Consider the following 24,174-nt stretch of genomic DNA (forward strand, 5'->3'; position numbering starts at 1 on the left):
CTGGGGCTGGCTGATGGAGATGGCCTCATACACGTCTTCCAATTGGCTGGGGCTATCAACAGAGGCGCCTTTGCTCCTTTCTAGGTGGTGTCTCCAGCAGAAAGCCTAGACTTTCTACACTGTAGTGGCAGCATTCCAAGAAGGCAAGCCTCAGTGGGCAAGCATTTATAAATTCCTGGCTTGTGTCACATTTGCTGATGTCTCATTGGACACAGAAAGTCACATGGCCAAGCTTATAGTCAATGTGAGAGTTAACTAAGCAAGGGAACAGATTCTGGGAATCATGGTCCATTGAGGGGCCATTAATATAACAATGTATCACATATGATGCCCTTATTGATCTGTTTTTGCTGACTTACCGATTTGATTTGTGGTAGAGAATTCTAACACTTACCCATTTCTTGATTTTTGTCCTCCTCTTCTTCCAGGCACATAGGAGGATTTCAATTACTCTCCTGTCCCTCCTTCTAGTGGAGTCATGAGACCAGTGGGCTGTGTGGGTTGTGGGTGAAAAGCTTATATTTTTTCCAGGTAGGTAACTTAATTGCTGGTGTGTGCACCTCTGGTCTCTTCATTTCTCTCACACTTTGTGAACCCTGAAGTCCCTGTTGAGAGCGTGGTAGTTTCTGTTGGTCTGGGTATGCAACTGAGTGATGGCCATGTGAAGCAGAGCCCCCGCCCTTGCTCCCACACATTAATTGCTAACCTACAGAGAGTTAGCAATTAATCCTTACTGCTTTAGGTCCTTGAAATTTAGGATTTGTTACCAAGCCTATCCCGATGGATACAGAAGGCTGAGTCCCTCTGTGCTCTATAGTTAACTCTAGTTCCCTCCCTGGGTATTTTTTCGTTGTAACTTAAGCAGCGAAAAAGTGAGGATATAGATAGCTAATGAGTGTCCAATGGGGAAGATGGAGGAAAAGGGGAAGGAGAAATGCATTGGGCCACTGAGGTCCTTGCTTATTTAGTAAGCATTTATAAAGAGTCTCCTATATGCTTGGGCTCTGTGTACTGCCTGGGGCATGCAAAAACGAATAAGACACGTGCCCTGGAGGAGGACACAGGCTACCACGGGAGGCTGGTCCACAAACAATGAATCATACTTGAGAGCCATGAGTGCCACCGAGTGGTGGGACTGATTTTCTATTTTCTTTTGTATTTGGCTAATTGTCCCTGCAGGCCGTTTCCATAGAGAAATTCCAGTAATGGTGTCTGGGTGGCAGCCTCATTGGAGTATGTGGCCAGCCTCCCAAGGTGACATCTTTGAAGGCCAGCACTCATCTGGATTCATAAGGTCTGTGATTTGTTTAAAAGTCAGTCTCATTACTTTATAATCACATATCAGATTCAATCCTTGCAAATGACAAATACGGGGACAAAACAAAGCTCTTCTGAGGACTGCAGTTTGCAATTTTGAGTCAGGAGCTGTGGCTGAAATGGGAAAGTGCTTTTGAACATTCAGTGCCAGCTCAGAGCGGAGGGCCTTAGGAAGTTGGACAGCATTCACGACAAAGCTTTGAGACTCTGACATTGTAAAGCCGCAGTACAGTAAGGGATTAACCCATGAAATATTAACTTCTAACTAGTGTTGGTTCATGCATTTTAAAGGCAGATCTGCCTTGCAAAGTCTGGGATGCACGAGGCTAAGCTGTAGAATGGTGGGCACTTCCTGAGGTCAGACCGTACAGGGATGCTTCCAGTTGCAGTGAGGGGACTTAACCTAAAGGGGTTAAGTGAGGTGTGGGTTGTGGGTGGGGCAGAGTTCAGCTCTAGTGGGTATGAGTTTTACTTTTCATACAACATGAGAAATAAGAGAAGTTTTCCATCCCTAACTCTAATTTAATTTATTGTGAGCCCACATCCTGCCAGGCCAAAGGACAACTCAATCTGAGCTGCAACTGGGGCTCCTTCCCCTCACTCTCTGTTTTCCTTGAGTCAAGAGTCATAGTTTCTTAAAAAGTACAGAATATTTGCTGGTCACACTCTAGTTCCGGTGAACATGTCCAGTGAGTAAGCCCACACAGTCCTTGAAGCTAGCTGCCTCTGTGCAAGCTGGCAAGGATGGCCTTTGTGAATGCCAGCTGCCCTGAGCCCAGGATCTCATCACCTAGATGTGCCTGCAGAGACAATTTGCTGAGGTCCTGATATCTCCAGGGCATACCAAGGAGTAGGAAATGGATCCACATTACTCCCAGAATCTATAAATCTTTGTCCCCTCCTAGTCCTGTAAATCTTCCCAGCCCTCTCCAAGGTCTACATTTGTCACTCTGCTCTCCCTCTGCCATCCCAGTCCCAAGCCCCAGCACATGTTCTCTTTTCAGACAATCCAGTTTATTTGTTTTTTTGAGGGTTTTTTGGTCACAAAGATCACATGCTTTAGAAAACAAAGGTCTTTTAACCCTGCCCGGTGGGCAAAAGTGTTGCAGGGTTCTTAGACAGTTGAAGAATTAACCTCATGGACACAAAAGGTGAAGTGAACTGATATTTTATTAAGTGAAAGTGCAGAAAAGAAAGAAAAAAAGCTCTCTAAGGTGAGAGGGGTCGTGACTGGGTGGCCATGAGGGCTTTTATGGTCAGTCTTTTATAGAAAACTGATTGAGGAACTTGATGTCACCACTGGTAGCACCGTGTTTACTTCTCCGTGGAAATTTGGTAAATTTCAGTGGTCAGTTCGTAACTATCATGAAACTATCTTGTCTATAACATTTAAGACAAACAAAGTGGTCTCATATTTCCTTATCTCTGGTTTTGTTTGTAACTATCATGAAAATATCTCATCTATAACAGTTCTTCACATCTGTGAGCCTGGGATCTCTGTGAGCCTGGTGGTATAGCTCCCTACCTATCTCTCCCTACCTAGCCCTACCTGTCCCTTACTCAAAAGAAACATAGTTTGTATGACTCGGAGCCCTACTTACCCTCTTGAGAAAGAAGAGTAATACCTCTCATTTTTCCCTTTTTCTACAACAGTAAGACCAAAAATGCTATATATATATGTATATGCATGCATACTTATTTTTCTTTTTAGTATTTTCTCATACCTACATATTCTTCTCCTTCTCTCCCTCCTCCATGTCCTCTTTCTGCTTCCCTTTCTTCTTTCCTTTATACAGGTAATGAACCTTGAGTGTGGGTAAAGAGAAGAGTCAGAGAAAAAGCAAGGGCTGCAGACTGGATGGTCAGAAATTAAGCAGGGTTTTTATAAAGTGGTCATTATAGAAGATGAAGAACTGCTTTCAGAAATATGGATCATCCAAAGGGCACTGCATTTATGAGTACCCTCATGGTGTTTGACCGGCTGGGATAGTCTCATAAAGTATCTAATTGGAGCTAGACATATAGACTATCAGGGTTTAGGAAGAAACTTCTACTACCAGCAAGATATATAAAGGCATGACATTCTATTCAATGGCCTTTAACAAATATTTATCTAGGGCCTACCAGGAGCCAGGGAATATGCAAGGTACATCAGGGGCTTTGTGTAGGCAGAAGAAACTCATAATGTGATGAATTTCAAAGGCAGGAGGACACCAATAACACAAGGTCTATCACAGCAAGCAGCTCTTGTAACCAGCTCCAGTATGTGCTGGTTATGGGGGAATCCACCAGAAGAAACCCTTCCTCTCCCTCTTCTTCCTTCTCTTTTTTCCCCTCCTCCGCCCTCTTCTTTTCCTCTTGATCCTGCTCTTTTTCCTTCTCTTCATCTTCCTATTTCAGGATAGGTCTCAAGTATCATAACACTTCTGACCACTGGGGATCTCCGGTCCAGAGCCAGCCCAGAGTGGAGAAGTAAAGGTTTATCAACACCATAGATTGCTATACCAGGTTATATTTAATCCCATTTTAATGTTACTATGAGTAATTAACTAGTTTTCATGATTTTTGAAAGGGTATAGAAATACAGAAATATAAATAAACACACCTCATGCCGTTGATACTCTGAAAATTGGATTCAGTTTTCATCAATTTTACTCTGAATTCCTTTCCTTTTGAGTTTGAGGACTGGTTCATGATTACATTTGGGTAAACTGCTACTTGTTAATTTCTCTCTAGGCCTGGCTATTCCAATGCATTTGGGGAGTTTGCAAACCAGTCTTCATTTTGAGTCTGAATTTCCAAGAAAGAACCACCAGGGTTTTGACCAGTGACAGTAAATGGCAGAGAGAGCAAGAGACTCGCTGCTGCAATGAGATATAATTGAGAGACATCTCCTTTTCTGGTCCAGAGCCTTGGTTCATGTGGGGATACCCTATGACAACAGTGTGTTAGAGCTCGCTAATTAACAATATCAGCATCCATAAGAGGGTACATAGCCTTTGGCATTTTTCTTTGGGAAAGAAGATCTCAGGCTAATCCAGACCCCACTTCTCAGGTCCCCAGAAAAAGCTAGCCAGAAGTGGGACCTGCTCCACTGGGATCCAGATTCTAGGCACTGAGTTTGTATAAATCTGCCTTCTCTTCCTCTTCCAGAGAAATTCTGTATTCTTCTTTGATAGAGGTTTGCAAATGGTTGTGTTTTAGGGGAAGTCTTGTAATAACTGCCTGATTCAATGTTTTATTTATATGTCATTTCCTTCCTTCCTTCCTTCCTTCCTTCCTTCCTTCCTTCCTTCCTTCCTTCCTTCCTTTTCTTGTTAAAAAATGGGATCTCTTCTGAAGCCTTAGAAATTTCAGAGACCAGTAAGTGAGGAGTAGCTGAAAGGTGGGACTCTATCTGGGGTGTGGTGGTCAGGTGAACCCTGGGTCTTTTTGCTTTTGTTACTCTTACATTCATATCAGTGCCATGAAGTCATAATTGGTTCAGGTACGTTTCGTCTTAGTCTCATATGCTGAAGTTGGCTGTTCATACTGGAAGGCTGTCAAAGGGTTATGGGCTCGTTCATAATTCTAATGCCTTTGATTAATGCTGGGGCAGATACTTCATGAGCTTTTCCGTCAGAGAAGGAAGCAGACATATGGTTTTAGACTAATATGCCCTGCAGCTTCCTGCTTATTTGCCCATGGCTTACATTTTTCCCTGCTGGATGACTTTAACTTTTCTGTAAGCTCTGATACAAAAGGTCAGAGGGTGTGTGGCCTCCCTTGTGTTTGCAGTAATCAATATATTTCATTACCTGTCACATAGTAGGTACTTAGTAAATGTTTGAAGCTCTGGGAATATAATTTCTACAACAGCGCAGCAAGTTTCTTGGTCACTTTGTCATTTCCACTTGTCCTTCAGGACCTAAATTCAAAAATGGAGTTTGGACAAGTAACTCTCCACATAGAAAAAAAAAGGTTTCAAAAAGTAGGTGATAAACTCTTTATTTTTATTTTTATTTTTTTTTTAATTTATTTTTTATTGGTGTTCAATTTACTAACATACAGAATAACCCCCAGTGCCCGTCACCCATTCACTCCCACCCCCCGCCCTCCTCCCCTTCCACCACCCCTAGTTCGTTTCCCAGAGTTAGCAGTCTTTACGTTCTGTCTCCCTTTCTGATATTTCCCACACATTTCTTCCCCCTTCCCTTATATTCCCTTTCACTATTATTTATATTCCCCAAATGAATGAGAACATATAATGTTTGTCCTTCTCCGACTGGCTTACTTCACTCAGCATAATACCCTCCAGTTCCATCCACGTTGAAGCAAATGGTGGGTATTTGTCATTTCTAATAGCTGAGTAATATTCCATTGTATACATAAACCACATCTTCTTTATCCATTCATCTTTGGATGGACACCGAGGCTCCTTCCACAGTTTGGCTATCGTGGCCATTGCTGCTATAAACATCGGGGTGCAGGTGTCCCGGCGTTTCATTGCATTTGTATCTTTGGGGTAAATCCCCAACAGTGCAATTGCTGGGTCGTAGGGCAGGTCTATTTTTAACTGTTTGAGGAACCTCCACACAGTTTTCCAGAGTGGCTGCACCAGTTCACATTCCCACCTCTTTTCAGATTGTCTGACAGTTGAGGAGGTCCTGTCTCCTCTCCAACAAAAGTGATGTGATGTTGACTCAATAAAATAGTAAATGGTAATGGCAAGATCTGAGCAGACTCACAACTTTGATTTGAACATTTATTTCTGGTTAAAAATCTCTCTTGAAATTCTCTTACTTGGATCACTCCACTCTTTCTTAAGCCACCTGCATTCCTTTGTTCTTCTGAATTGCTGTTTCACTGCCACATTAATGCAGATGTCTGGTCCCAACAACTCTCCCCAGCTCACACCTTGGGAGTTCATCCTCTCAGGAAACTAGTTTCTCCCAGTGGGCAGCTCCAGCAGGAGAACTTTTGGAAGAAGCAGGTTGAGACTCTTGATGAAGAGAAGGGGATTAATTATGAATCTCATTCAACTGCTCCATCCCTGCCTCTCGCTGTCACCAATAATTAAGAGCTGACAATACAGCTGTTTTCAATGAGAATTTTCACCTGGGAAATTCCAAGTTCTTTAGAAACATCATTTGAAGATCAATTTTAACACCCTGGTAGCAAAGTATAATGAACCCACTGGATGCATAAATGTAAAATCACTTGAAAAAGTATTAGAAAGAAACCATGTGTTACAGGGAAAGAGTACAGGGTCAGTGGCAGGAGAGGGCCAATTCTGAGTTCCAGTTCTCTGACACATTACTTGTATCATATGAAGCAAGTCACTTAAACCCTTGGATTATTCATTTCCTCGGCTGTAAACATGGAGATAATGAAATACACAGGATTTAGTGAACATCTACTATTAATTATCTGTAAAATGCAGATAATTAATAGCTACATCTTAGTGAATTTCTTGCCCTACCAAGACATGTTACATTTTATTATCTGTGTCTCTCAAATCTATAAAGCATTTGAACAAAATCTCTCTCAACCACACACACACACACACACACACACACACACACACACACACACGCTTCAAGAGAATAGCACACATAGGCCAGGGTAAAAGTAAGAAAATAATAGAGGCAGGGTAAGCCTGGCCCTCAGAGATGTGTACCTGTATATGTGTGGAAGCATTAGTTGTCCTGTGTCTTATCACTGTAATCCCTCTGCCAGCTCCCATCAGGCCACCCCTGCTCATCTGGCCCCCCACAGTCCAGGAACCTTACAAATAGAAATGCAGAAACTATTCATGCCTACATCAGCTTTGGCATTACAACACAGATCTTTGCAAATCATAACTGAGAGAAAATAGATGCTTAGGACCAAAAGTCAAAGTCCGGAAGGACATAAGGTAGAATTTCTGGAAAGAACAAATGGGGAGCCCTACTGTCCAATCCTAAAAGACAGAGCTTCCACAGGCCAAGAAGCTGAAGCAGCATGAAGGTGAGACATTGTGAGCATCCCAAATAAGGCACCAGAGTAAAGCCATGAGAAGGGCCTGAGTGATGGAGAGAACACAGCAGGAGTGAGGATGCATTAGGAGATATCACAGTATAATTGATGGTCTGGGCCAGGTGCAACCCTCCACGCCTATTATGGACTGATGTTTATGTCTCCCATAAATTCATATATTGAAGCCGTAAGCCCCAATGTGACAGTATTTGGAGGAGGGGCCTTTGGGAGTAATTAGATTTAGATGAGATCATGAAGGTAGAGCCCTCACAATGGGATTAGTGTCCTCACAAGAAGCAGAGAACAAAGTTCTGTCTTTTCATGCTTCCATAAAGAAGAAGTCATGTGACGACACCGTAAGATGGCAGTTGTCTGCAAGCCAAGGAGCAGGCCTTCACCAAGAACGGAATCTGCTAGCAGCTTGGTCTTGGACTTGCAGTCTCCAGAACTGTGAGAAGTTAATGCCTGTTGTTTAAGCCACTTGGTCTATGATATTTTGTTATAGCAGCGGAGTCATCAGCCAATGCTCCCAGCACCCAAAATGCAGAGCTCCCCCCATCCCCCGCAGTAGACAAAGGCATAAGGGGGAAAACATGCCTAATAGGCTGGGAAACCCTGAATCAACCAGAAGCAAAACCTCACCAGTAGGCAGGACAGAGGCTTGGGATAGAAAATAAGTTGAATTACAGAAACTTAAGAAAATTCCATCTTTGCGCCCCTATTTTTATGGCCTGAGAAAGCAATCCTTGCTTTTGTGAGGTGTTTCCTTCTAGTTTCTGATTTCTGTCTGTGTTAGGATTAGCCAATGTATCCGTCACCATCCCTCTTTGGGCTCATTGGCCCTCCATCAACTACATTTGAGACTGGAGAGCAGGAACGTTTGAGGCTCTCTCTTCCAACACTCTAGGATGTAAGGAGCATAGGGTCTATTCCTTTCTGCTGTGGTGCTGCCTGGGCATGCTGGCACGAGAGGTAGGGGACCCTGCGCATAGCTCCTCTAGGCCTGCACCCAGGTCTCTGCTTCTCTTGGATCTACAATATTACTGGCTTGGGACCAGAGAAGGGGGAGGGAGAGCAGGCTGCAGGTCTTGTATTCTTTGTTCCTCTCTGCTTCTGGCCACACATTCCCATCCTCTGGTCTGTGCAAACATCAGCTGGTCAGAACAGGGTAGTCTGGCACTTTATTAGTTACTTCCAAATTTATTATTTATAGTATAAACCTTATGCCATGATCCCTTTATAGCTGTGGCATTTGATCCTGCCATACCGGGATTTTGAGACTTAAAAATGTGTTCTCTCATTTGTTTTCTCTGCTGTGCATCTCGGTAGATTCTGAAGTTCATAAGCCGAGCCTTGGTACCTTTTGTTTCCTTTTGTTTTCCTGCTATAACGAAGCTTTTCAGAGGTAGCAAGTGGATGTTTCCGGTATGGTTTCAATGGAGAATCACTAAAATCATCCAAAGTAGTATTCAGCCACAGATGTGTATCATTTATACTCAGTGATTCTAGACATAAGACATAAAGTTAGGCTTATGTCTTCTTGCGGCCAATAAGAAGAGAAAAGTCATTTCAGGATTAATAATGTTCAAAGATTTTTAAACAGTTGCTTAGGAGTAGCACGACTTTTTCTGATTTGAGATCCATAAAAATTCTGCCAGCGATCTCTATAGAAATATACAATGATAAGTTGGTAACATTTAGGAACTCTTGACAGTGAGTAAAGCATCAGATTTTCTACATCCACTACTTCTGGTATCTTCCCCCTGTGCCAATGACATAATGAAGTGTAAAGCACCAAAATAATGAGATAATAAGTTAAAACAACATTACCTAAAGACTTGACTTTGATGCTCTTATTTGACCCAAGAGTAAAGTTAAGAATTTCTAGAGCACTTTTTCACAAAATGCAGTCCATGAAAAAATCTGTGCCAGTATCCCCTTGTATGCTTAAAAATGCAGACTTTTGGGTCCCACCTCTGACCAACTGAGTCAAATTCTCTGAGGATAAGTTTCATGATTCTACATTTTCAACAATAGTCCCAGGCTATCCTTCTATACACTAGATTATGTAAAACAGGAGTTCTTCACCTTTTTTAATGCCATGGACACTTTGGCATCCAGGTGAAGACTGTAAATCAGAGCAACATTTTAAAACGTAGAGTATGAAATGTACAAGATTGCAAATGAAACTGATTATATTGAAAAACTCTCAAAATATTAAACAAATATACATTTGATACATAATGCCTGTACTTCAACATGAATGCATCAAATAACAAGATCTAAAAGCAGATGTAATAACCACATAGCTTTGAAGAAATGATGATTATAAGTGCTGTTTTGAGGTTCTTGCAACCCCTGTAATGTGATATGTTTTGAAAGTCTGTGATTTCCATTAGTGACAAAGTCACAGGTATTGCCATTGCTACATTTGTTGTTTTTTGCCTACATTAATAATTAAAGGAAGTTAGTGAAAAACTAAAGATACTTTTTATTTCTCTTTAAGTTCATGGATCCCTCTCCATCCATAACCATGGGTTAAGAATAGCTATTTAGGGACACCCGGATGGTGTAGTTGGTTGGGTGCGCAACTCTTGATTTTGGCTCAGGTTGTGATCTTGGGGTCTTGGGACCGAGCCCCATATTGGGCTCTGTGCTCGGCATGGAGTCTGCTTTGTATTCTCTCCTCCCTCTTTTTCTCCCTCTGCTCCTCCCACTTGTGCTCTCTCTCTAAAATAAATGAATAAATCTTAAAAAAAAAATAACTGTTTAATGGGGATGAATGGAATGCATGAGGTTTGGGACATCCTGTATAAACAAAAGTGGGTGTGTGTACCCATGCAAATATATGATATTTTTGCAACTATATGTGACCTAGATTGAAGTGATTTAAAGTTATAGGCTTGGTGAGAATGAGCTCAGCTAGTCAGTGTTAGCATTTAAAAGTAGATCCATATGCTTTAGCAATCAACTAGATGGATACTAGGTCCAAGGTCTGCAAATGAAAATAAAAGAACCTGTGTAAGACATGTGACTGGATGAATGCACCCAGTGCTTTCACACTTTCTCTGTTGAGAAGATCTAATCTATTCTAGAATACGCACATGTAGGTGAAAAAGGGCCAACCTCTATAATATGAAGCATCATAGCAATGACTTTGGCCTGGAAAGATTTCAAAGCAGGTGTTACCACTCAACCACTGAGACCATAAAAACACAACAAAAGATAGCAGTGTGTCCAAAGTGTGTTCTGCTACACATGTGTCTTGGAGAAGAGAAGAGGTTCAATTAAAAAATTGTTTCTCTGGTCATGTAGGCTTGGGAAATTCTGCATCTAAATAATCCAATAATCAAGTAATCCATAGTGTATTCACTAGGCTGGGAAATTAACAAGTAAGGAAACTTGTTTAATTTTGTTCACTGTGCACCAGAATTTCCTGGGAGCTTTAAAGAAATACCTAAAAAAGTATCCACCCCTCAGAGATCGTAATTTCACTGGTGTATGGTGGGGTACTTAAATTTTTTTTCAGGGAGGTGCTTGGCTGGCTTTGCTGGTGGAGCATGCAACTCTTGATCTCAGGATTTTAAGTTTGAGCACTACACTGAGTGTAGAGATTACTTAAAAATAAAACCTTTACATTTTTTCCCCCTCAGGTTAAAGACTCTCGTGAATGCACCATTTCTCACAGACCTTGTATAATTTCCTGTGGCTGCTTCAACCAAGTACCACAATATGGGTGGCTTAAAAGCAACAAAAATATATTCCCTCACAGTTCTGGAGGCCAGAAGTTCAAAATCAAGGTGTTGGCAGGACTGTGCGCTCTCAAAGTTTCCAGGAGAGAATCCCATACTATGCCATCCAGGATGAGCTCATCTTTAACTTGGTGACATCTACAGAGACCCTGTTTCCAAATTAGGTCACATTCACAGGTACTTGGGTTGAGACTTTAACTTCTCTCTCTCTCTTTTTTTTTAATCTTTATTTATTTATGATAGTCACAGAGAGAGAAAGAGAGAGAGGCAGAGACATAGGCAGAGGGAGAAGCAGGCTCCATGCACCGGGAGCCCGATGTGGGATTCGATCCCGGGTCTCCAGGATCGCGCCCTGGGCCAAAGGCAGGTGCCAAACTGCTGCGCCACCCAGGGATCCCTAACTTCTCTTTTGAGGGGAAACAAATCAACCCCTGACAGATCTCCTTTGGGAAGAGTTACTGGAACACACTTTGAGAAGTGGTGCCCACTAGAATTTAAAATTTTGGGCAATGTAGCTTCTTAGTAAAGCCTCCAAGATGCATTATTTACACATTCCTTTTGTTCCCCCCCAGTAACTGAACAATTTGAAGTGCGCTACAGAATTGTTAGGCAATAGAATGCCAAAAGAATGTTTTCCTGTGAAGATGATTTTGGTTTTAGAGTGGTTGATCTAAAGTCATTCCTTCTGACCTGAACAAGCTTGCCAGATAGATTGTCTGCTGTGACCACGCCTACTGCAGACAATAGCCAGTTATCATCAGCAGAGGAAATGGTGCTAACCTATATGTCCTCAACAGTAGGCAGGCTTGCTGCTGGCGCATCCAGGAAGAGTGTGACAAGCCACTCAGGTGCATGCTTAAATGAACAAGGCCCCCAATACACCTCAGTCTCATAGCCCTTGAAACTGTTACCTCGGCTAGAGGCTTCTATTATCTGGGAGGCAGAGTGGCCTAGTATTAAAATAAAATCAGGATTGGAACCCAGGCTCCGACTCTGAGGCCTGTGCTCTTCCTATTGCTGCACTGTATATCTCTGAAAATAGTAATGACGCTTGCCTTACAGGATTGCTGTGAGGATTCAGTGAGATGCTGTGGGTGCAGGTGGGTGTAAATGATAAATTCGGAAAAGAACAGAATCATTCTATAGAGTGATAGAATCAGCTGGAATGTTGGTCTTATTGTTGAGGAGCACAACACTGATAATTGGCATTGGCTTTGAACATTATGAAGTCAGATTTGTAGCTGACTGCCTACCCATTTCCATTCTCTGATACTTCTCTCCTTAAATCTTACCTGCCCTTGCTAAATGCAGCTCTGTGGTTGACCTGCTGATTTTAGTTCGTGTGGTTCTGGCTGTATAAAATGGAATTGCTGATTTCAACAGCCCTGTTATTAGGGTCAGAGGAGGGCTCTGGTTGGGAAATAGGAGGAAGCGACTCCTTCCTGTAATCAGAAGACTGAGCTGTCGGCAGGGGCTGCAGGGAGGGAGGGCACCTGGTGGATGTCCTGCTTGCCCTTGGAGGGAGCTTTCTTAGATGCCCAGCCTCTGAGGATTCTTCAAGATTCTGGAAGCATAGTCTTTAGGGGAGCTGGCCATGCTGGCCATGTGGTAGAGATGAATAATGCTAGGGCTGGTCACTGCAGGAACAGAGCCTTCTCGCAGGTGTGTGTGCTTGGAGTTCAGTGACTGTATCCAGTGGCCAGTCATAAAAAAGAGAGGGAAAAGTGTCATCTTAAAAATCTTGAAAATATCCAAAAGGCAAGTCTCATCTCAAATGTCTCCTTGTTGTAGGATTGCAGCGTTCTTGTCTCAAAGAGTCAAAGAATGAATCTCATGGAATAAAAGGGTGAAGTGAAAGTTTATTAAGTAAAGGTGAGAACAGAAAGGAAAGAAAGAAAAGTGAGAGGGCTCCTGAATGGGTTGCCACCGAGGGCTCTTATGGTTGGTCTTTTATAGAAAACTGACCAGGGGACTTGGTAACTTTCAGTGGCCAGTTCGTAACTATCATGATAATATCTCATCTATAACATTTAAGACAAGCAAGGTGATCTCCTTATGTTCCCTTCTCTCTGGTTTTGTATGCCTTAATATTTCCACATCTGGAATTTCTGTGAACCTGGTCATACATGCCACTAAGTGAGCCTAGTCAGGGAAGTCAGGGGCCTCCTATCTCTCCCTGCCTGTACTTAACCCTTTCCTTACTCATCCTCAACTGGCCTACTCCACACATAGTCTGAATTTCCATCATTGGGAGTCCCTTCTTTGGAACTGAGACTTGTTGGTGCAGGGGGTTTCTCTGCCAAAATGAAAATATCCCCAGATATGGGTGGGTTATGTCATGATTATCTGTTATCCGTAATATTTTGAGATACATTTATTTGTTGCCCAAGAGTCTTGGGAACCTTACAACTACGTTGTAAGCCCCACCGTGCCAATGCAGCCCTCTAACAGGTCCTTGGTAAATGTTTGTAGAATTAGGATTGGGTTGAAAGAGATAGAAACTCTTACTCTGTGAGGGAGAGAATAAGGGAGAGATGGCACCAGTGTGTGCAGTGCTACTTGGGAACTTTGTGATTTGGGGGAAAGAGACATTCAAGAAGCTACAGAGCGCAGTGTGACATCAACGATTTGAAGATAGGAAGATTTGGGTTGACCTTGTAATTCTATGATCATATGTAAGGTTATGTTAAACTCTCTGGTCTTGGTTTAGTCAACTGTAAAATGGGAATACTGATACCTTAACACCTCACGGAACCACTGTGTGGTTATGAAGATATGATGACAGTATAGTTTGTCTGTAAATGGTGAAAGGATGGACACTTTTTACTATTATTAGCATAGCTGTTATTGTCATTATTTAAGGCAGAACATGCTCAGTGCTGTTCTGCCTTAAATGAACAATATTTGTTTATTTTTTTAAGATTTTATTTATTTATTTATGAGACACACACACACACACACACACACACACACAGAGACACAGAGGCAGAGGCAGAGGCAGAGGCAGAGACACAGGCAGAGCGAGAAGCAGGCTCCATGCAGGTACCCTGATGTGGGACTCGATCCCGGGACTCCAGGATCACACCCCGGGCTGAAGGTAGACTCTCAACCACTGAGCCACCCAGGCGTCCCACAGCAGCCATTTGTAGAGAATATCAGAGAAAGCACACCTGGAAGGGAGCCCGGTGGGGAAGTCTCAGCAGCACTAAGGGGGTGCTTTGGCTAAGTACGGCGGCCAAGTACAAACCTGAATGGGCCACAGCATCAAGGGCTCTGAGCAAAGAGGGCTCAGAGGACAGCCTGCTATGGGCAGAAGAGAATCTCAATGGACAGAATTCTTCCTCAACTACCATCAATGGGGGTTACTCCCAGCTTCTAAGGATGGAGGGAGGGGAGGCTGATATCTGAACTGCCATATGGCCTCATAGTTTCCTCTAGACAGGAATGTGTTATGCAGGAGCATGGTTTCCCCTCAGAATTGGCATGACCTGACTTTTAACCAATCCATTGTCATTTTCATAAAATTCTAAGTGCAAGAACTGCAAGGGTGTTGTTGTATATGAACCTGACCTTGCTGGATGCTGCTGGTTTCTGGCGCCTCTATAGATGGCTAGGCCAGGTCAGGAGCTTCTCTTTAAGAATGTCATCTTGGACTGGCTCAGTTTCACCTGGGAGAGCTAGCCGGGGGGCACAAGGGGTTAAGAAGATAAGGAGGAAGGAAATACCTGCCCCAACTGGGAAACTGAGGAAGGCTTCCGAGAGGATATGGCACTTGAGCAGGGTCTTAAAAAGAGTGAGATTGGGACGCCTGAGTGGCTCAGTGGTTGAGCGTCTGCCTTTGGCTCAGGGCATGATCCTGGAGTCCCAGGATCGAGTTCCACATCAGGCTCCCTGCATGGAGCCTGCGTCTCCCTCTGCCTGTGTCTCTGCCTCTCTCTGTGTGTGTCTCTCACGAATAAATAAATAAAATCTTAAAAAAAAAAAGAGTGAGATTATAACACATGGGATAAGTTGAGGATGAAGCATGGTCCAGGGAGGATGGAGTGGAGGTGGTTTGGGATGGGAAGTCCAGAGCAGCAGACAGGCAGAGGCTCATGTGGCATGGGGTAGTGATCAAAGGGTGGGGAGACCTGCCTTGTTGACAATGATGTCCTTTAGGGAAAGAGCAGAGGTTGAGGTCTTGCCTCAGAAAGATGAGACATCTTTGATGCAGGGTGGACTGAAGAAGCCAGCTCTCCAAGGGCAGGCACCCAGAGACGTCTTGCCTTGGTCAGAGGTTGTGCCTATGGTACAGACATGCCCTTACTTTACATGTACCACGTAGGGCTCAACTTTACATGATTTCCCTCCTCTATTAGTAAAACAAGTTTTGGCATTTTTCTGGAATTACAAGAGGGAGCTTCTTACACTTTGTAAGTGCTGACTGTTATCATTTCTGCTAAGTAGATGGAGAGCTTAAAGAATCCAGGGCAGTAAGCAAGGAAGAAAACTCTGCGCTGGTGGTTTCAGGAACTCAGAGCTCTCACATTCTTCCTTCTCTGCTCAATACCTATATGACTGCTTCCCCTGTCTGTGTCCTCACCTGTCAGGAGAGAAGACTGGTTAGGATGGTTGCTAAGAAGCCTCCAGTTCTGGAAGTCTAAGTGTCTGTATCCTGTTGACCTGGCGGTGAGGGCAAACTTGCCTACACAAAGCATGACAAAGCTGTCTGCTAGCCAGTCAGTGCATACTGGGGGTATGCTTTTAGAGCTGGACTGTTAGAAAAATAAGCAAACTACTTGCTTGTAATAACCTAGATTGCTTGGTTTAAGTTGGCCTGGTGTCTGCCGTTAATGTTTTAGGAAGGAGTATCTCCCCAAACCCTTGGCAGAGCAAGGAGCTAGTGTGTGGAAAAATGCTAAGTAGGAAGAGAAGGTCTTTGTTGGTGCCTCTGACTTTAAGAATTAGAGGTCATCCAGCCATGTCAGTCTGACCTTTGGACTCACACAATCTGGGGCGGGTTGAGTCTTAAAAGACTGTGAGTCATCATCCCCTCTCCTTTGCATTTTCCCAATGAAAATTTCCCTCAAAGAAATTCTAGTAGCGGAAATGATTACATAATTGCAACCCTGTTCTGTTGTTGCAATGTTTTCCAGCTGCTCTTACTATTTATTTCCCCTCAATACCTGTTTACGTTCCAATAGGAAAGGGTGCTCAATAAAAATGTTGCTGAAGAAAGAAAAATGTTGCTGAAGACAGGTTACTTCCAGGGAGCAAGCGATTGCCCCTGGGATGTCCCCAGCCCTGAAGGCTGCTCCATGTCAGCTGGCCCAGGGGATGACTCCATTAATTAGCTCACACTACGACCCCTGGGGAGGACTAGCCTGGGCCTTTGCTCCTTGCCCCCTCTCTCTACCCTTTCCCCCCAGGCTAGGTTGCTAACGTGGATGGCCAAGTCAAATGTCTATAAAAAAATCCTGCTTCCTGGCATTCCCTAGTGGCTGTGTGACAAATCAAGGTTACCTTGAAAGGAATGCAGGGGGGGGGGGGAATCTATCCATCTGTCAAGATGTGAGTCACCAGCGTGATGTCATCTGAATCTCAACCTGATTCCATTAATTTTAACTGTGTAAGCACATAAAATACCAGAAGAAAATGAAACACGTCGAGTTACAGAGGCACACACACTCACACTCCACGCCCCCTGCACCCCCCACGACACACATACACAGATGTGCAGACACTGGCTTCTTATGCCTGGGCATAGGTAGAAGGTCCTATTAGTGGAACAACTGGTTGTGCGGAGGGATGGCTTTTTTTGGCAGCGCTAATGAGGGTGACCTTCGGGTGGGGATATGCAGGCTGCACAGAATGGAAGGGAACTGGAGACCTTGGCATCCCTCTCTCTCGAAACATGGCAGGGCTTACACAATTAGGCTTAATTATGCTCTGCTCTGCCTTCACTGAATGTGTTCCATGCAGGTGAAGCCTGGCTTTCTCTCCCCGTGCCTTCCACAGCCTCTTTTCCTGATGCTCTAAACCTGACTGGCCTCCTGCTTTAGTTTTTGGAAACCAGACATGGAGGATATTGTAATGGTTGAAGACCTGCTTCCTTGGCATTATCTGTGTCTTCTCTATTCCTAGAGATGAGTCTCTGCCCACTTCCCAGTGGGTGTTGTGGGACATCTTTATGAACTTAAGGACTGTTATGTTGACAGAGACTATTGGGGCAGCCTTGTTGTAGCCATAATGGCTCAGGGCTGCAGCCAGGAGATCTGAGTGTGAATCCCACTGCTTCTCCTGGCCTCAGTTTTGTCCTCTAAAAATGGGAATAAGAAAACCTACCCAGCCTACAGTGCTGCCACATATGGCTGCACAGGCTGGGCACTGCCCTGCCGAAGACTCTAGGAGGCATATGACTATGCAGTCCATGGAGCCCCCTGGAGTTGTGCAGAGCAGTGGCCCTGTGTGCCTGCTTCAGATATGGGGGTCACATGAGATAAATGATTATTTACTGTCTACAGCTCCCTGCTTTTGCTTATTTTCCAGGAATGTGACCTCTGAGCTGCCCGGCTAAGGTAGAAACCCATTGTCTCCCTCTCTGTCTAATCCTCCATCTTATCTCTCCCAGTCAACCTTGCATTCTTGACACCTGAGCCTCGAGTTTCCAAGAGGAAAAGAGAGGTGGAAGGACCTGCAGTGACCATGGCTTTGCTGGGGCTGTCCTGGGAAAAAGTGCATCTTATCGAAGGGCTTGAAGGAGGCAGCTTACTGAATAGAGGTTGGACGTCATTCCAGGGTGGGAAGGGTTGAGCAGGCCACGGGAAAAATGAGCACATTGCATGTGTTCCCCCACTCCATGCACCTGCCAAACCACTGGCATCCTGACATGCACCATTGTCTGTGGTTAACTGAAGCCTGGGGCAATGGCAGCAGATGAGTCTCATGTCATGAGACTCATGACAACCATTAGTTTTCACCTCACCTTTATTTATCCTTGGTGGCTCTCCTCCTCCATCATTCTCCAGCCACCAACAAAATGGTGGACAGCTGGATTGGCACTGGTTTGTGTGATAGGATGCAGCTACGGTACCATGCTACGATAAATGGGTGATTATACACTACAGTGAGCCCCCAGAGGACTCTGGGATGGTTGAGGAGTGGAAACAGGAGCATCCTAGGAACACTTCTGTTCTGGGGACTCAGTCTCAGGGAAGAGGCTCCACATAGAGGAGCAAAGCAATGCTTCCTCAATAGGTTGTACAAGAGAAATAACCTGGAACTTTTGAAAAATATGAATTCCAGGGTTCCATTTCCTGAGACTGATCCAACAAATCTGGAGTGGAGCACTGAATCTGTATTTTTTTTTTAAAAAATAGACATTTAATTTGGGGATAATTTTAGGTTTACAGGAAAGTGGCAAAGTTAATTTGTATTTTAATAATTTTTAAATTGTGAAATATAAAGCACATATAGATAAGTGCCCCGAACAAAAATGATACCTTGATGATTTGTTAAAAAGTGAACGCCTGTCTCATCACTATGTAGCTAAGAAATAGGACATGGTAAGTCTCCAGAAGCACCCCCTGTGGCTCTACCTTTTCCTTCCTACCCAAAGTTTTACTACTTAAGCATGCACCCCTAAACACTGTAGTTTAACTTTTCATCATGAACATTTAGTATGGTTTTACCTATTTTTGAACTTTTCATAAATGCAATCATATAGTATGTATTTTGGGGGTCTGGTTTCTTTTACTGTATGAAATCCATCTATGTCCTTGTGTATAGGTGCAATTTACTCTTTTCCACTATTCTATCTAATTCACTGTTACCCAGCATAGTACTCACTAGGGGCATGGGGCTATTGAAATTCAAGCTGATTAAAACGAAATAAAATTCAAAATTCGGTTCTTCCTTTGCACTAGTCACATTTCAAGTGCTCAACAGCCACTTGTGACAAGTGGCTACCATCTTGGACACTGCAGAACAGAAAATTTCTCTCATTCCAGGAAATGCTTTTGGACAGCTCTGCTCTGGAAATGCTCAATTTTCTGAATGCATCAAGATTTACCCATTCTACTGTTGATGAACATTTTGATTGTTTGCAGTTTTAGGCTATAGTGAATAATGCTGCTGAAAATGTTTTTGTACTGATCTTCTGGTGCCCACGTGTAAATATTTATGTTGGGTGTATATCCGAGAGCGGACTTGTAGGTCCACAAGTGTGTGTACATTCAGCTTTAGTAGATAATGCCACACTGTTTCTCTAGTGCTACGCTAATTTATGATCCCACCAGGATCTCCTTTCAAAAGCATCCCAGATAATTTTTGAAGATCAACCAGGTTTCACTGCTTAATTTATTCAAGGGGGTGGATTTTCTCTTGATACATAGAAAGAGACTTCTAATGACTCAAATTGTGTGACCGTAAAATAGACTCTTAGGAAAAATACTTCATCAGGTAGTGAGGACCCTGTCTTTAGAGGTATTCAAGTTGATGATGCACAATGTTCTGAAATAGCAGCTTTAAAAAGAATTCCTAGACTTAGGAAGAAGGCTTCTTAAGTGATGTAGAAAGTCCTTTTCAACTGTGAAAGTCTCTGATTCCATGCCTTTTCATGACAATGTTTGGTTAGATACATGCTCAACAGTGAAATTCTTCATAGTTAGGCAGCAGAAGGGAGAAAAGGCTGGTGCCATGGGGCTGGATTAAACACAAATTGGATCATTAGCCCCAGAATAATTGAGTTAGTTGTCTTGATGATCAATGAAGCACCAGGTACTCACTTAAGCCCACTGTTCCTACCTGCGCTCTTGGGATAATGGGACTGATGACCACCTCAAAGTCACTCTCAGCAGACGTTTATGTGTCCTCCTTATTTCTAGTTTAATGGCTTTATTGGATATGTGCCTATTATTATAACTGTCTCAAATCATTTTTGGAAGCAAGTGTGGCCTAAATTATAACACTTGTAAAAATGCCCTCATTCCAACATTGCCTGGTAGTCTGTTCTCATGTTTCTATGTTCTCTCTCTCTCTCTCTCTCCACTCATTTTTCCTGCCCCCCCTGGAATTCCCTTCCAGCCTTGAGGGGTTTGGAAATGAAGGGATTTATTTTAGGTCACAAGAGGAATAATCTTCCTGCTCAAGCACTCAACAGGCTGCCATTTGGGATAGAATGGCTTCCTTGTAACTCACTTGAAGACTGATTGTTTCTAGTAAGAATGCTGTTAGGGGATTTGGAGAAAGGTCTTAAATCTCTCTGGGTATGTGTGAGCAATGAGATTTCAAAGGGAAAATGAGAAGGAGGCTGCTCTACTAACCTGAGCCAATGCTAGACCCATGAATGGCAACTGTTTCTGCTCCCCTGATGATCTGCAAGCAGTGCTATACTCTGGATCTCCCCTCAACCCGTAGAGTATTTTGAGTGGACATGTCAAAAGCCACCCATTTAGGATCCCAAACAACCTGTAGATATAGCTACAACTGTGCCAACATAGAGATGGGATCATGGTGCTTGCAGGGTGGTGGCAGCTATCACTCCGGCCCCACAAAATTTGAACTAAGGGATGATGTGTCAGGCTTTGTCCACCTAATTTTTCAGATGGAAGGGCCAATTGGGTCATGAGAGAGAATCCCAGAGAGATAACCTTGGAGCCTCTGGGGAGCCTTGGAGCTCCTTCTTATGTCCATTGGTTTAAGGAAATGTCCTTGAAGGCTGCAGATAGGAGCTGTGAGAAGAAACTTAAGAAGTTGGCATGGTCAGACCTAGTACCCATGGTGTCTTCTCTCTGTGGCTTTTGGCTCAGCCCCCATTTTCTTGGCTCTTGGTTTCCCTAAAACCATAGGAACAAGGACAATCAAAGGGATATGTCTATAATGCCCTCTGTCCCAGGAGACATATGAGGCTTAATTAGCTGGTACCCACAGGATGTTCTGAAAATGAGAAATGCCTAGGATTATTATCTATCAAATGTCACATACAAATATGCTCATGTTCCCATTATGGATGTGTGTGTTGCAAACTTGTTCAATCGAGTGTGACCCGTTTGGTAGTTTTAATTACAAATATCAATAAAATTGGTTGATATTTATGGGCGCAGACCCTTCAGATCTGGGGAAAGGAAGCTAATTGTGCAAGACAGTGCTGTGATTGAACTCCAAGGGAGGTGCGGGCTCCTGCTAGCTGGGTGCGAGGCTGAGACAGCTCCAGTCTCTCCATGTTAATTAAATGTGATGAAATGAATATTAACTTGTAAAATAGAGGCCTGGGCTGGGTTTACTAGGTGGGTGGGACTGAGGCTGGGGAAGGGGGCTGAGGTGGCTAGACTCAAGTGTTGATGTCTTCCTGAGAGGCAATAGTGGTTTGCATAGTGGTTCTCAACACTGGTTGCACACAGAATTGCCTGAGGGGCTTCTAAAACATACAAAGGCCTGGACTGTATGCCAGAGATCTGTAGGGGTGGGGTTGCCCTGGTTATTCTCATGAGCAACCAGGACTGAGAACTACTGATGCTGACCCATGAGGCTCTGGGCTAGCCATGTGTCCCTGAGTCTCTCACTCTGAGCCTCAGTTTTGTTGTGCTTTGTTTTTGTCTATAAAAATAAGATTAATCAAAGCTACATTGCATATTTGTGATGACCAAATGAGATCAAAGGAGTAAAAGGGCTGGGTACCTAGTGGAGCCTCAGAAAGGGCTGGCTGGTTTCTGCAGCTCTGAAAGATTAGTACTCTTTACTGCTGAGAATAGAGTCATTAGCATCTTTAATCAGATGAGAAAGTCAATTCCAAAAACCCCAGAACCAATTCAGAAAACTCATCTTTACATTCTGTTTCTCTGGCACCACTCTTAGCACCAGGATCTATATTAATCAGAATTTTCCAGAGACACCAAACCAATGGGATATCTATGCCCACATGCACACCCACATTCACACCCATGTCCACATCGACACCCACATCCATATCCACATCCTCACCCATGTCCACAACCATCCACATCCATACCTACACTCATGCCCATATCTACATCCACACCTATATCCATCCACATCCTTACCTATGCCCACACCCATGTCCACATCTATCTACATCCATGCCCGCACCCATGTCCACATCTATCTACATCCATGCCCACACCCATGTCCATGTCCATCTACACTCACATCCACATCCATCCACACCCACACCCACATCCATACCCATACATACCTCCATATATGTGTGTATATATGAATACCCACATACCCATGCACATACACACATATAAAGAGATTTGTTATTGAGGTACTAGCTCATGTGATTTCAGAGACTGAGAAGTTCCATGATCTGCTGTGTGCAGGCTGGAGACCCAGAAAAACCTGGTGATACAGTTCAAAAGCCAGAGAACCGGAGAGCTGGGAGTGGGAGATGATCAATGTTTCAGTTCAACCAGTCAGGGGAGAGAGAGAGAGAGAGAGAGAGAGAGAGAGAATGAAGAGAATCCTCCTTTCCTCTACCTTTTTGTTCAATTCAGTCCCTCAATAAATTAGATGATGTCCCCCTGTACTGGGGAGGGCAATCTGCTTTACTAGGTCTACTGATTCAAATGCTAATCTCTTCTGGATTAGCAATGTTACAGACACACCCAGAAATAATGTTCAACCAGATAACAGGGCATCCTTTGATATAGTAAGGGTGACACATAAAATTAATTGTCACATTTCCCTTCCTAAGATTTAAGTGCATGTGAGCCAGGATGAATTCAGAAGACTGCAGGCCCCTGGCAGTTTAAGCCAAGGTGAATTCTTCACTGAGCACTGATAGCATTGCCTATGATAAGCACTCATCTTTCAACCGCTCATTTTCCATAGGAACAAAAAGACATGTCCAAGAAGGTGAGTGGTGCCAGGTCACAGGCTCAGAGGGCGTGGCTGGGAGTTGCTGAACCAGCACTGCAACCCCTGTTTGCTGAGTTCTAGCCCCCAGCTTGTTCCATTCCAGTTCCAAAAATTTGCCTTTTCTATCAACTGAGGAGAGCTGTCCTGTTGGTTTGCTTATTGAGTCACCTGAGATGCGGTCCCTTGGGAGAAATCATGCCTTGAGAAGCAGGGAAAGATGGTGTGTGATATATAGCTTTTGACTTGCTTTCTCACTTCTTCTATCAAGGTGCCCTGATTTCACCCACCTTCCTCATATATCATATCTTCCTGGCTTCAGACCCACACAATGTGGCCAAACAGGGTTGTTCAACACTCCCAACAGGCTCCATTGTTTCCTCTCATGCTGTTCTTTCACCTGGAATGTTCCCTAGAACATCTGTAACCAGTCATCTCCAAAAGCCCAGGGGAAAAACAAACTGCTTCCCTGTCCCCTAATCCTTTCCTGAAATGCCCTCCTTTGGAGAAAATACAATAGCAGTGTCTATATCTTGTACCTTATGGACTGCACATCCTTGCTTTGTTATTTGTGAATGTATCTGTCTCATTCCTATTACTGGACTGGATGTTGATGAGGGTAGGACAGAGCCATAGGAAAAGCATGATCTTGGGAATTAGGCACACATGGGCCTGAATTCCGTTCCTGTCACCCTTAGCTTTGTGATCCCAGGAGAATCATTTAGATTCTCTAAGCCTCTGTGTACTCATTAATTAAAATGAGGAAATAATTCCTACTTCTCAGGGCTGATGTGAGGATTAGTTTGATACATATTTATGAAAGAGTCTGGCAAAGAAAGGTTTTCATAGATGCCTGTGGAATGATTAAATGAATTGATATAAACTATCTGGCATGAATGTTGAAAAATCACTCTCACTTACCCTATAGTTAAAAATTGCATTTTGGGATGGTGGTGAGGAATTTAAAGATCCCTTTGAGATGCTCAAAAATTGCAAAGTTTGGGCCAAAGGAAAGGAAGGAAGTGGAATTTCGGGTGGCCATTATGAACCTAGAACCCTCACTGAATCCTTAGGACAGCCTCATTCTGAAGTGGGGATTATTTTCTAGGAAAGACGGGGCTATCGTATTGACTCTGCCACTTACCATGGGCCCATGGGAATTGTTTGCCTTCTTCAGCTCTTAGTTTTCTAATGTATGAACTAAGATAGCCACTCCTCTGACACATGACTTACATCTATAAGAGAGTGTCTG

General features: G+C 43.5%; 1 long non-coding RNA gene across 2 annotated transcripts in view; it reads left to right on the plus strand.

The window, feature by feature from the left end:
* Positions 1–424: 424 nt before the first annotated feature.
* LOC144296523 (uncharacterized) overlaps positions 425–24,174 on the plus strand; it is a 41,505-nt gene continuing 17,755 nt past the window's right edge. Inside the window, exons 1-3 of one of the 2 annotated variants that reach the window (XR_013363622.1) lie at positions 425–531; positions 1,180–1,294; positions 10,968–11,349. This is a non-coding gene — a long non-coding RNA (uncharacterized LOC144296523). Of the gene's footprint in view, positions 532–1,179; positions 1,295–10,967; positions 11,350–24,174 lie in introns of those variants that run through there. The other variant, XR_013363621.1, reaches the window with a different exon arrangement.

The sequence above is a fragment of the Canis aureus genome, chromosome 24, assembly GCF_053574225.1.
Source record: "Canis aureus isolate CA01 chromosome 24, VMU_Caureus_v.1.0, whole genome shotgun sequence".
In the NCBI taxonomy this organism is placed as follows: domain Eukaryota; kingdom Metazoa; phylum Chordata; class Mammalia; order Carnivora; family Canidae; genus Canis; species Canis aureus.